The sequence below is a fragment of the Manis javanica genome, chromosome 5 (assembly GCF_040802235.1).
Source record: "Manis javanica isolate MJ-LG chromosome 5, MJ_LKY, whole genome shotgun sequence".
NCBI lineage: Eukaryota > Metazoa > Chordata > Mammalia > Pholidota > Manidae > Manis > Manis javanica.
This window is the reverse complement of record NC_133160.1, coordinates 14,503,216-14,517,961: the sequence shown is the minus strand read 5'-3', so window position 1 is coordinate 14,517,961 and position 14,746 is coordinate 14,503,216. Positions and strand designations below refer to the sequence as shown.

Genomic DNA, 14,746 nt, shown 5'->3' with positions numbered 1-14,746 from the left:
CGGTTGCGCAGGCGCGGGGCGGTGCCAGCGCATCTCAAACGCCCCGCCCCCGCCCCTCGGCAGCACGTGCGCCTGGCGTCATTTCCTGTTATTCTCGTAGCTGCCTCGGCGCTCTACAGCGGGTTCGCTCTGGACAGGCATTTGAGGCGTGCCTGCTTCCTCTGGCAGGTGAGTGGGTTGGCGTTGTTCTTAGCGGCCGCCGAACCGCCTCACTTCCCGGGGTCTCCTAGTGCTTGATGTTACCCCTGGAGTCACCGAAGCGAAGGAATTGCACTGGATTAGGCCAGGGTGGGCGAATCTTCGCGGCTGCGGAGCCCCTCTGAGCACTTGGCCCGTCTCCTTGTGTTGGGAATCTGGACCGCCTACGACATCTCCAGTCCTCGGACACCAGCCCTTCCCGGGGAGCTTTCAGAGTCTGCACAGAAGCGAGGAGGTATCATCCTTGGCCAGAGCCCCGAGTGTGAGGCCGGAATTGGAATGGAAAGGTCTTCGCTTCTAAACCCCTGTTGTTTGATGTGAAGCAACTGCCTTACTCTTGCTAAGCCTCAGTTTTTCCACCTGTTAATGTGAGGAAGTTGGACTGTATCAGCAAATCTCGTTTTTCTCAGGTATGGACTCCTTTGAGAATCTAGTGAGAACTATAAACCTTCTCTACATTAAAAAAATGCATATAACCACTAAATTTCGCAAAAAGGTTTGGGCAGTTCATCTAAGTAGGTGATTTTTAGGGATCTTTCCATTTGTATGGCTCTGGCGATTCCTCAGAAGGCAGAGAAGGGGTGATCTGTGTAACAGTGGGTCACCCCCTCCATCACCGGGACTGGTTCTCTGATCTAGCTATGCTTCTCACCAGGCCCCAGCTCCGCTAATACACTTCTCTGAGCTTTGTGGGAAAACATGGATAATAAATAAAATAAAAGTGGCTGCAGTTGGTTCCAGCCTGCCCCTTACATGTGTTGTTACCTAAACCGAAAATGGACCCTCCCACCCCCATTCCACAATGCTTAGGTATAGTCACCTAACTAGACAGACTGCTGGAAATTAGTGTTTAACTTAACCACAGTCAGACCTTGGAATGCCTGACCCTTGTGTCTAGGAATGGAACTACAGGTCATTGTATAAGTTGGTTAAACATAAGACATGTAGTGGGCCCTGGGTAATAATTTTTAATTCTCCTTGTTCATACCAGAGGCTAAATAACTAACAGGGAATGGAAAAAAATACTGTTAATTCTAAGGTTCCAACATCACACCGAGTGATGCTAATAATAATGGTTACCTTTTACTACAAAGCAGCTATATACATGTTCTCTCAATATTCCGGTGATTTTACACATTTTATGAATGAGAATGACTGGGACTCAGATAACTTGTTCTAGCTTCCCCTATCCTATGTCACACAGTGCTAGTAAGTGACCCAGTCAGGATTTAATCTGTCTCAAAGCCTGTCCATCCACTGCCTCCCCCTCAACATCTCTTAGAAAAGAATAAAAAAGAGAGAAATACATGATGCATCTTTTTTCCCTGAAGTTGCCAAATGAATTGCATCAAGATCAAATACGTGTTTTTAAGCTGTCATTTGAAAATATTGATGCAGATAAAAGTCAACATATCCTTGAGGGCAGGGACTGTATGGAGATCAATAATGAATTCTCAAAGCCTAACGCAGTTCCTAAAGGCTAGTAGGTGCAAAATATAATTTTGGTGAATTCTTCATTTTACCTGTTTCTACCCATTATGGCATTAAATACTGAGAACCAAAAAGTTTCAAAGTACTTCATGTAAGCATATTTCCATCATAAAGTTAAGATGCATTTCTGTGAATGTGGGTCATTACTCAGAATATTCAAAAGATAAGAACCTCCTGGAATACTGAAGTTGCTAACTCACACCGTCTGATGGCCTGAAATTTCAAGTCATTGTATTTCAAGCCTGGTTTACTGTCTGGTACCTCATGACTTAGAATGAGACAGAGAAGCTACAAAACATGTGATCAGAAGGAACAAACAGTCAGACTTGCCTTCTGTACCCCCAACACAGGATTTTTACAGCCATGAGAAAAATGCTGAGTTTATGTGTAGATTTTATAGGTATCGAGGAAGTTGTCTTGGTACTACCTGAATGCACATAGTAATGCCATTTAATCAGAAAGCTATAGTACCAGTAAAATTCCTTCTCCTTAACAATACCTGTTACATGTATCTTGTAACATGTAACCTAAAAAAATAATTCCCCAACAACATGTTGCCATTCCACCAGTCAGTAATCTATGTTTTAAGGCTCAAATTAATTTATTCCTTACCTTGACATAATTTTGAGAATGACTTCAGAGTAGTGCACAGTAATGACAATGATCAATTGTATCTTGATGCACAAGGATTGTCTCATTTAATCCTCATAACCAACTTGTGAAACAGGTACTTTATTATGTCCATTTTACAGCTGAGGAAACTTGGGCTCAGACCAATTAGATAACTTGTCCGTGGTTACACAGCTTGTAAGTACAGAATTGAGATTCAAACTAAGCCATCTGACCCTACAGCCACTTTTCTGATCACTGAGTTACACTGCTACTGCTTTTCTTAGCCTCAGTCCCTTACACACCTTAAACTAAGTCAGGGATACCTGCTTCCAACCTAGGAAATAACAGTGGGCTTGAGGATATTGGCTGCCCAGGATCTGGGACTGTGTTCTAGCTACAGTTGTCTTGTGTGCCCTTGAACTCACCAGGAATATCTCCCCCTTTGGCCTTTTGTGTTTGATGTTACCTCTGCTTAGAACATTATTCACCCACAACTCTTCTTTTCATTCAAGTCTACTCGTGTCATTTCCCCATAGGGGTCTTCCCGGCTACCCCAGCAACCCCCTTCACTCTGTATCCCTTTACTCGGCTCTAACTCATCGTAGTACTTACACTACCTCTGTATATTCAGAAGTGACAAAGGCCTCACTGGAATAGAAGCTACCTAAGGACAGAGACTTCTGCCTGTTTTGTTTATCACTGCTTTTCTCATTGACTCTAAAATGTACTTTTCCCACAATTTAGCACTCTGAAAATCTAAATGCATCTGATTATTGATAGTGCCCTAGTTTAATTGGTAACATTTGTTTCTTTCTTAATCATATCTACACTAAGTAGTGAATCTTTAAAATGATGGTGTCTTAGAATTGATTAAAATGCCAATTATCTCCAGGGCCTAAACTCTTGCCTAGCACAGAGTTGGCACTCAGTAATTATACTTGTTTAATGAAAGTACTGAATGTTCACTATGTGCCAGAAACTATTTAAATATTTTTAATCCCCACAATTATCCTGTTACGAAATACTTTGTTACCAAAGCAGTGTGAGGGTGGGGATCAAATGAGTGTTGATCATTTAAGACAGGGAGAGTGAAGAGAGCTGCTTCCTGCTCTGCTCTGCAGGAGGGCCGGTGGTGTGTCAGGTTGCCCTTCGTGTCCCCAGCTTCCGCTTGTTTTTTCCATATCTTGGTGACTGCTGCTGCCTGCCTAGTGCTGCGTGGAAGCAGAGGCACAGGACACGGGGTGGACGTCCAGAAGGGTTGCCTATTCCGGTCTGGAGGTGCAGCGGGGTGTCTCAGAGAAGGCTTCCTCGTGGAGGTTTTATTGGGTTTTGAATGTCAGGCATTGGCCTAGGAAATGGGAAGGGATGGAAAGAGACTGGAGAGAGTCCAGGTCAGCTCAAAGAGAATCATGTTAAGGAGCTTGGTTTTTGTCCTTGAGCAAAATAGCAGTGTGCCAGCAGCCAGTTTATATTTCTCCGGCAGCCTCACAGGAGTAGATGGAGAGGAGGGAAATGGAAGAGAGGCAGTTAGAAGACAGTCGAAGTAATCTAAGTGAAGGCCAGAACTGGAACAATGGCTGAAGGGCTGTGCGGTGACCCTGGAGTCTAAAGAGACTACAGGATTTGTGGCTGAGTTGTCTGGCCCAAGGGAATGGGTGGCCAGTAGGTTGGCACCATTCACTAAGGAGGGAAATCCAGGAAGCCAACAGGTTTAAGGAATAGCGAGACAGTTTAGTTTTGGACAGAGGAGTTTGAAGGGCAAATGAAAGCAAGAATTGGGTCATGAAGGGTCTGAAAGGCCATGTTAAGGGGTTTATTCTAAGAAACCTGAAAGCTATAGAAGAAAAGGGAAGTGACTTTTATTTTAGAAGGATTACCCTGGTTTCTGCCTGGATAGCACAGTGACTCAGTCTTGAGAGGGCAATAATCCAAAGAGAAGGTGGCCATAGGAATGGAGAGCGAGTTAACAGATTGAAAGTTGTAATAGATGAGGCTTTGGTGAGAAATTGAATATGAACAGGAGGGGCAGAGAGAGAAAGTGGACAATGAACAATTTGCCTTCTAGTTTGAGCAGCTGAGTGGGTTGCTGGTGCCTATTTCTGATGTAACTTTCTTGAATCCAGTTGACAGCAGACAGACCAATAACAGCATTTAAATGGAATATAATAATAAAAGCTAGTACTTTTATAGCTCTTACTATGTGTCAGAAGACTCATTTTAATCCTTGTAACAATCCAATGAGATAACCATCTTATCACCTTCATTTTCCAAACGAGGAAACCGAAGCAAAGAGATACAGAGTAGCTTGCCTGGCGTCTCACAGCTAGTAAGCCGTGGAGCGAGAATCTGAGCCGAGGCAGTCTGGCTAAAGTCTGTGCTCTCACTGCCACCTTATGGTGAGATGCCTTTAAACCGACGAGCTCAGTTTGGATCCGTTGAACTCCAGAGATCTGTGGATATATCCGGGGGCAGGACGATTCATGAGTCTGAAACTCAAGTCAGAGATTTTGAGATACAGATCGTGGTCAGCGCCCAGATGGCTGTTGCAGCCACAGGAGAGGGTGGGGGCGCCAGTGAGTGAGACGGTGGGAAATAATAGGAAAGAAACAAGGGAGCCCAGGAAGACAGGCACAAGCACTCCCGTTATGGGAAGGGTATATTCCCTTCTTCAGGTTAATAAATTGCATCTGGTAGATGTATCATCAATCAGTATTTTTTGAGTCCACCCCCCTGAGTCTGATCAGCTCTGGACAACCTGACAGAGTTCTTGGACCCATAACCTAAGGACCTGCGCTGGTGGTGGTGGCCCTTCCCACTCTCTTCTGCCACTATATTCCACTCGGTGGCCTTTTGGCTTCCCAGGACATCAGTTTTTGCCCCTCGCCACAGCGGAACAGCCTCTAGCTGCTCTGTCTGCCACTGGCCAACTTTGTCAGTCCAGGGCCCCTCCTTATCTCCAGGACTCCAGAACACGTCACTTGGGATTTCTTCAGGGGCCTCCTTAAGTTATTTTTTAGCCTTTTACCCATACATTTCTAACTCCAAGTTAGGAAGTTTTGCATCAGCAAAGTAGAGAAAATGTACAGATGATTCACAGAAAAAGAAATATAAATGGCCCTCAAGCATGTGAAAAGATGCTCAGTGTCAATCTTCAAAGGATAAATGCTTGTTAAAAGTGCATGAGATACCAATTTTAACCTCTCAGATTGGTAGCAATCCCAATTCCAGGGGGGCAGGGCAGCAGGCAACAGGCACTTTCAGACATTGCGGGTGGGATTGTGAAATGACAAGATCTATCAAAATGACAAGTCTAGGATTCCACAAATGCAGGTGACATTTTTACATACATGTAATGGCTTATGTAAGAGGTTATCCATTGCAGCATTGGTTGTAATAGCAAAAGACTGGAAACACCCCAGGTGTCAGTAGAGGACTGGGCATCTTAACTGGTGCATCCACACTGGAGTACTGGGTAGCTGGGAAAAGAGGAAGCTCTTTGTGGACAGAGGAATCATTTCTAAAATATAGCAAGTGAAAAAAGCAAGATGCTCCACTACGAATATATTTTGTATTGCTGTGTTGCATTAAGAAACACTAAAAAGATATACAGGACACAAGTTTTTCAAGGAGTGGCAGGGGTAGGGCAGTGGCAGGCAGGCAGACATCATAAAGTGGACCTTGCGTTCTGAGTTTTGGATCCTGACACTGGATTACCTATGCAAAACCACCACCACCAAAAATGTGAAGAGCTCCTGCCCAAAAGCTATTGAGCTAAACCTTTAGTCACTCATGCTTACTATACCTGCTGGTTTCATAATGGCTGGGTTTGGTTTTTCACTTTGAGTGAAGCTCTATCTTGGTAAGTCTTCAATTCATTCTACATTTAAACTGTTGTATCACGGTTTCCTGGCTCAGCCTAACTCCCAAGAATTCTTTCCTTGCCCTGCATGTACTCTAAACCAGTTTTCACCCTCAGGTGTTAACATTAGGAAGATTTTGACTCTTACCTCACTGTGGACTTCAGAAAGTTAAATTTAAAATTCAGAGCTGAGCAGTGGCTTCCTGAGCAGCTAAAAGCATTCATTCCATGGCTGGGGGGCTGCAGGCTTATTAGGAATCAGGAATTATCATCAAAAAAATATATTGGTTTTGATCTCAAAAAAATGTTCTTTGCTTGACAGGTGAGCCCACCTCTCAGATGGCAGGGCACTTTGACCATCTCACTAAGGCCACGTAGAATGGGTGAAGTACTTCTCCAAAGGAAAAAATGGGTTGCTACTGCCCAAAGGAAGGGGTAGACGGGATGCGCAGGCAAAAATAACAAACATCTCCTGTAGATTTGGTGACATCTGCTCACTGCTGCCCCCACATCTGGATCTCCTGCCCAGATGTCTCCTGCCAGATGCCTAGAGAGACATGTCTCCTCAGCACCCCTCTGTGTCCTGTATCCTGCTGGTCATCGACGTGGATGTCCCACAAACACTTGTAAAATGTCATGTGTTCAGCATAGGGCCAGTTCTCTTTCCCACTGAGCCTAGTCTTCTAGCCTTTCCCGATCCTTTCCGTTTCACTGAATCAAATTGAATTTGATTTACCGCCTCCCACCTGTCTGGCTCCTAGGTTATTTAATACCCACCCACCCACCTCACCCCCATACTCTGGATCTATTTTTAATGTGTTAATATGTTACTTTTATAACAAAAACTACTTTTAACAGAAGAAAAGTATACCTCTCTAGGAAATTTGGAAAATACAAAGAAAAGTGTATGTCCTCAGCCCCAGCCCTCAGGGAGGCCCACTTTGTTGCAGTGCTGCAGAATACCAGCCTGGCTCTGCTACAAGCCCTGCCTCACCACACCCTCCCCCTCTGTGGCCTTGGACACACTGCCCAAGCCCCTGTGCCTCCATTTACTCCTCTGAAAAGTGGGGACAGTGATGGTACACAGGTCAGAGGACTTGGAGAGAATTGAAGGAGTAATATGATAGGACCCTAGGCTCGTGGTGAGCATCCAGTAAATATTAGTTGCTATCATCATCATTATTATTTTAAATGTATGTATTTCAATTGCTGATAAACTATAATTTTACATTTTTTCATTATATTTACTATGTTGCAAAATATCCCTCAAAAACATGATTTTAATGACCATGTAATAGTCCATCATTTAAACATGTTCATACTTTCTTCCACAGTTAACCATCCCTCTATTTTTGGACAATTGGGGGCTGTGTGTGTGTGTGTATATGTTGGCTATAGTAAAGAACTATAATAAAGAGCTGAAAAACATTGTTTGTATATAAACATATAAAAACGTGTGTGTGTGTCTGTCTACCTACATCTGACCAGAGTCTGATTATTTTATGAAATAGAATTTTACACCTGGAAATGCTGGGTGAGAAGGTATGCACTATTTAAAGTCTCTGGTCATGCATCGATAAACTGCATAAAAGTTAAGTTATTCACGCACTCCAAGCTCTCCTCACCTCCCTCCCCAGCAGTGCAATGAGCTGGTTTACGTCTGCGGTTTTTGCTGCCACTCCTTTTCAAGGTTGGTTTTACTACATTTCACTAGGGTAGTAGGACATGGGCCCTTGCCCAAAATGCTTCTGTATACATTACTTTTATAATGTTAATAAATTAACTGAGCAGTCCCATAAACCCTGGATGGACATATTAACTTGCTTCCTGACAGGTCGATTTTCTGTGGTAGCTAAGTAATCCGTGGTGCTGGTAATACAGTCATGACATTAGGTTTTCTTATTTCCCTGTTTCCCCTGCCGTGGCATTGTGGCATCTCTTCCCGGTGACAGCACGGGTCCCAAAGCCCAGTAATAGGTTATAAAGGAACCTGGCTCAGGTTAGGTACAAGCTTAGATGGACTGACCCGTTTTCTGAACTCTGTGTGGCCCTTCCAACAGCTATTGCCCATCTTTATGACATGTTTCAAATTCAGATTTCCATTCAATGTACTCTCATTTGCTGTTACCCTAGCAGTGTTATTCTAACCTCACAGAAAGAGAACTAAACTTATTTTACCAAAATAAAATCAACTAATATTTTTAAGGACTTTATATTTTATAAAACACATTCACACACACGAATGCTTTGAGCCTCAGAGCAATCTGGTAGTTCCTCTTCCAAAGCACCTTCTCCTAATGAACACCCACACCCAGCCACCACCTCTGAGCATCTTCTTAGCCCAGATATCCCTCAACACAGACCAGCACCCCAAACAAAATATATTCTGTGGCCGACGTTAGGGCACCCAGAACACCTGCCATAGACTCATCTGCTCAGACCCCAGGGAAAAAAAGTCATGCTCATTTCTCACCTGTGAAACCTGAGGTCCATTCCCCCTGTGAATTTCCCAGGCTGTCACAGCCAAGCCAAGCCCCTGGGGCTCCTGTGGAGCCTGAAGCTGCTGACCTAGGCTCAGGTGCAGCATGAATGCATTCACATCCTCATTTGCATTCTCTCCACCCCATCCTGTGGAGTGGAAAGTGAGTGGAGCCCGGTCCTAAGACCTGCCTGGCATGACAAGGGCTCCTGGAGAGGTGCCTCACTCCTGTCACTTGGCCCAGAGCCAGCGGTAGCCAGCCTGGAGGAAATGTCCAGGACTCCTTGGTAGTCCTGGATACTCCCAAGAAAACATCCTATAAGGCCCAGATGGCAAAGAGTTGCCTGCAGCCTTTGCAGGCTATCAAATTGGGCAGATGGCTCCTGGCCCCGGTGCCAGGGGCAAGACTTCTGCCAGCAGTTCTGTGCGTTTGAGCTGTAGCTGCAGTGGTTTTCCAGTAAGCAAATACCTATATAGTGGCTGCCTAAGCTAATGGCTCTCTCCACTCTCTGGAATCATATCACTGGAATGGAGTAACCAACCTGTGAGGCTGTGGATGCCTGAGACCACCTGCATTGCTCACTTAGAGGGAAAGCAGTAAGAGGGTCACAGCGGGCTAGGAAAGGGGTGATGGAAGGAACAGTGATAACTGGTTATTCTAAGCACTCACCCTATTTTTCAGTTTGCAATTTTCTCAAATAAAAACTATGCCAATTAGATAAAGCTGGTTAAAATAGATTAGAGATTTCAAATAGAGTTTAGAACCAGTCCAGTTCCCATTGATTAGTTCTTATTACTCAAAAGTAATAGATGTTCAGGAGAAAAAAGAAAAAGAAAAAGATACAGCCAAGCAAAAAGTAGTTCATCGAGAACACTTATGCAGAGACCATGCTTTTGTGTCTTGTTGGAATACTACCAGATAAAATGTTCTCAGCTAGGATTGGTGGATGGTGGTTGGGCTCTGGGGGAGGAGAGCCCCCAAATGATTTAACAAACTCCCTTTTGTGGGCCATTTAGGTTATTTCAGTTGTTTCACTATTACAAAGAATGCCAGGCAGTTATAAGCTAGATGGAAAAGAATTAGAACTTACTGAGAAAACAAGAAGAAAACCATCGACACCCTGAACACCTGACACAAGGGCTTTAAAGGGTACAAAAGATGCCAGATTATCCTGCGATGCCCAGAGATTACCAATGAGAGACAAACAAGGGATTAATGCTCATTTTCAGCCATTTACATTTAAGTCAACAAATATTACTGGGCAGATGCTGTTATATGCCAGGCCCTGTGCCAGGTGCCATGGGCTCCACAGGTAGTCCGGCCACTGATCTCACTGAGCCTTTGAACTAGTGGAGACCAACAGAGATAATTTCCTGCTCAAACAGTAGTTTGTATTGAACCAAACCGCCTTAGTGATTTATTGACACAGTAAAACCCTGAATTACCTCTCTCTCCTCATTCCTTGACCCAGCCTCCTGCCTTTGAGGGGCCTTCATGTTTCAACCATGAGTGGAGGCCCCCAACTCACACCCAATCCAGAGGTTGCCTCTGGGTACCCTGAATGAAGGCCATCCAACTTTTGCTTGTTCTCTTTGGGGAACAGGAAGCTTACCACCCGGACCTCACTAACTTATGACCCCTTCCAGCTTGTTTGAAGTTTTTCCTTACATTGAACTACAGTCTCCCTATAACTCCCTCTGATTGGTCCCAGAACCTCACAAAGCAAGTCTATATTCTTCTCCAACTTACAGATCTAAAGAGCTTTAAATCTTGAGGTGAAGCACCCAAACCTATGGTCTGGTCCTCGAATCAATACCCAATATCTGTGAAGCCTTTCCCTGGCAGAAAGGGCCTGCAAGTGCCCTGTTAACTCATCAGACTGAGCGCATGCCCAGACCAAACACAGGAGCCATGAACAGATGGCCACGGCATGGGGCAGCGAGGCCCAGACCTTTGAGGACTATGTTAGCGAGGCTAGAAAAGGTTCTACGGCATCAAGAAGGTGGGTGGAGATGGGAGAGAAGATGAGCCAGCCCTGAATGGAGGACCTAATCTGCTCTTCTCCCAGAAAGAGTCTGTGTGCCTTTGAGCAGTGCCTCCTCTTACACTAATGTGTGTGCGCACCCCGCGGGAGCCTTGTTAAACTGCAGATTTTGATTGAATGGGTCCAGGGTAGAACCTGAGATTCTGCATTTCTTACAAGCTCCCAGAGATGGGCACACCACTCTTTGTGTAGTATCATAGTCTCCTGGAGAAGCTTAAAAAATACAGAAATGTCATTTCAGAGTTTTGATTGATTCAGTCTTCTGGCCCATGTATTCAGTAGGTCTCAACCACCTAGGCTGCACATTAGAATCATTTGAAGAGCTTTTAAAAATGCTGTTTCCCAGAGTAGAGACTCATTGATACTTCTTTCTTTCCCTTTCTCTCTCTTGCTGCTTTAGTTTGAAAAGCTCCCTGCAGTAACTGTGATGACCAGCCCAGTTTGGTGGGGAGCAGGCACGCTAGTTCCCTGCACATCAGAGTCACCTGGGAGTTTTGTAAAATCGAGATGTCAGGGCTTCTCCCACAGACCAACTTAATCAAAATCTCTAGGGGTTAGGGCCAGGAGATTAACATTTCACAAAGCTCCCCTGGTGATTCTAAGGTGAGCCCCTGGTGTGGAGCCATATAAAAATCATCTGGGATTCATGATGAAAATACAGGTTACCACACACTCCCCTGAACACACAGCTTCAAGTCCGGGGTGAGGTCCAGAAGGGTATATGTTCAACAAGTTGCACAGGTGATTCTTAGGAGATCGCAAATTTGGGAAACACTGAGGAAGAGGAAGGATCCTTGGATTGAAGTGACAAAGGCAGTGCTCCCAGCTGCGTGGTTTCTCACAGGTCACTTAGTCTCTCTGAGATTCATTTCTTTGTCTGTAAAAAGGAAATGATAATAACTTCATGAAGCAGAGATGGGTGACCCCTCAGAAATCTGCTTGCCTAACCCACAGGATAGGGTTTTGGTTGAGAAGTGGCTGCCTCAGAGCAGGGACTACATTTTCCAGCTCCACTTTGTATTCAGGTGGGGTGGCCACATGACAGTTCTAGCAATGGAATGTGGGCAGAAGAGAGGAGGGACGCTACCCACCAAGCCCTCCCACATGGTCCTCTGCTCTCTTCACTGTCTGCTCATTGGATATCAGTGCCTTGTGGTCCTGAAAGCCAGATGGGCAGGTGGTCAGTACGCCCTGCCCTTCCCTGCACCTGCTCCTAGTGGGACCTTATGTGAGTGAAAAGTAAATGTCTATTGTGCAAAGCCACTGTGATTTGGCATTTCACCAATTACAGTAGCTAGTGCTATGTGACCTCACATCTTGTCTCCAGGACTGTGGCAAAAATTAAATGATCTCACACAGAGGCTGCAAACTGACAACACGAGGGCCTAGAACCTACCCACCAGTATGTTTTGTTGTTTCTGCATCGTGTTTAAAACAAAATTACCAACAGATTTTTAAATGAGTGATTTCATGCAAACCTCTGGATTTCCAGGTTCTTGAAGACAGGAGTAGCTGGCAACTATGTTTGCATCCTACTAGGCAATAACAGGCTGGAGCAAGAAGCGGTGGGGAACATGTGCTTTCTGATTCACCACAGTCTCCACTACACTGTTGTTCATGCCCAACTGGCCTCACATTTATGGTATCTCTCTGGTCTCTTTCTTTAGCTTCCTGAGTCAGCGACCCTGATATAATAGATGTAGACATTAAATGTGCTCACTGGATGCCGTTTCCCTGATTAAAACTCTCCAGTGTCCCCCTCCCCCCAGTGCCCTCAGCACGATGGGATGACCCCTAAAGGTGGCCTAACAGGCCCGGCAAGACCATGGAGCCTTACCCCCCACTTCTACCTCCAGCCAGAAGAGTGGCCATTGGTCCCTCAAACATCCATGCTTGCTGTACCCCCAGGGCCTTTGTACCTGCTGCTCTCTCTGCCTGGGGCATGCATACCTTTCCCCATCTTCTCTTCATCTGGCTAACTCCTCATCTGTAAAGTCTCTGCTTAGAGGTCCTTGAGCAGATGCTGGCAGTGTCCCCAACTTGTGTCATTTCAGTGCCTACCAGCTGGCAGCACCCACATTTATTGCCTGAGAGCATTCTGTAGCCACTGGAACCCACTCTTCTAACTGCAGGGCAGGCCTGAAGTGCTGGGGAATGAATGCCTCCCTCGAGGGGCAACCTTCCAACAATGACTGACGGGACCCGGTACTCTCAGGTAGAATAAGGCCGAGGTGTGCTCCACTGGCCTCAGAATCTCCCTGTGGGATCGAGCCCCAGTCGCTCACAGTACTAACTTGCTTGACAACCCACCTTCCTTGGCAGCCTTTCCTGTCTTGTTTTCCTGTTTGCCTCCCAGAATTTCCTCCTCCCAAATTGAATGCTTGTCCCAGAATTCTTGTCCCAAGCCTGCTTCAGAGGAACCCATGCTGAGTGCCTTCCCTGGCGCACCAGCACCTAGACAGCCTGCTGATATCCTTCCTGGCTCTACCGCCACCCATCCTTGCCCCAGTCACAGCACTCACCGTGCTCTGCCCTAACTGCCCAGGTCCCCACAGAAATCCCCCTGCTGGGGACAATTTGCTGGGAAAGGAATTAAAATGGCTTTTAAACATTTGGAAAGATGGGCAACTTCACTCATAATAAGTGAAATTCAAAGAAAGAATACCAGCTGATAAATGCAGATGGAAAGACAATCATTTTACAACTCCCGGTAATTGATTCAGTCAAGGACCATCAATGGGTGAGCAACTGGATTGCCCACAAGGTTCTGGTGGGAAGAGGAGAAATGGACATTCAGCATGGAGAGATGTGGTCACCACCTTAACCCAGGAATGAAACTTGGCATCCTTAATAGTGGGGCAACAATATTACAGACCTCCTGACAGGAGTCCTTGCCCTCAAAATATCTAACCTGCATCTAGTCTTTCCTTTAGATCTAAGTACTAGTTTCTAGAAAATACAGAGGAGAGTACAACTTAAAGGACACAAACGGTGACCAGCCAGGTGATCCCAAGGTGCAACACTGTACGAGACAACTGGCTCAGTCTCTTCATGAGTTAGTGTCATGGGAAAAAAATGAGTGAGGGCCACTCAAGATTAAAAGAGACTAGAGATGTGACAACAGAACCCCATGGTCTTTGATGGATCCTGGTCGAAACCAGCTGTGGAGGCATTTCTGGTACAACTGGAGAAATTCAGATATGAATTAGATATTAGGGACTTACTGTTAAATTTTTTTATTAAAGTATCATAATACACAATTTTATGAAGGTTTCACATGAACAACATTGTGGTTTCAACATTCACTCATATTACCAAGTCCCCCACCCCACCCCATTGCAGGCACTGTCCATCAGCGCAGTAAGATGCTACAGTCATTACTTGTCTTCTCCATGTTGTGTTGCTTTCCCCGTCACCTACCTATATTGTGATCATGAATCATAGTGCCCCTTAATCCCCTTCTCCCTCCCTCCCCACTTACTAAATTTTTTAATGTGAAAAATGCGCTGTTTTATGTAAGAAAATGACATGTCAAATATAAAGTACCTAATGCTGAAGTAGTTTGTGGGTGAAATATCATGATGCCTATCACTCAAATGTCAAACCTAAATTAAACAAATATATATATATATATATTACAAGTTTTTAACAAAGCTTCTATCTAGGTGATGGATACATAGGTGTTCATTGAGCAATTTTGTTTGCTGTTTGCTGTTTGAAAAAAATTTATAATTAAAAGTCAAAAAAGAAAAGCAAGTAAAAACTATGAGATACTATATTTTCACCCTAGATTTAAAAAGAGGTTTAAAAATATGCTGTGTTGGCAAGGGTGTAAGAAAAGGGGTACTTTTATAGATTAATAAAAGATTAGTGACAGCATATATGTTCATCAGTAAGAGTTCTTAAATAAGTTTATTATGGTGCAACCACATAGTGGAGACTATTACAAAGGATGGGTTAGACCTATGTTGATAGGAAACTTTCCAAGGAGCATGGCTAAGCAAAAAATGCAAAGAGCAGACCAGCTGCTGTCTTATTTATCACTATATCTCTGGTGCCATC

The 14,746-nt window shown here is 44.7% G+C and overlaps 1 protein-coding gene across 1 annotated transcript in view; it reads left to right on the top strand.

The window, feature by feature from the left end:
• The first annotated feature begins 98 nt into the window (after positions 1 to 98).
• Positions 99 to 14,746, top strand: part of GDAP1L1 (ganglioside induced differentiation associated protein 1 like 1) — a 35,977-nt gene continuing 21,329 nt past the window's right edge. Inside the window, exon 1 of the mRNA XM_073236569.1 lies at positions 99 to 168. The gene's annotated coding sequence lies outside the window, so the exon portion shown is untranslated. The remainder of the gene's footprint in view (positions 169 to 14,746) is intronic.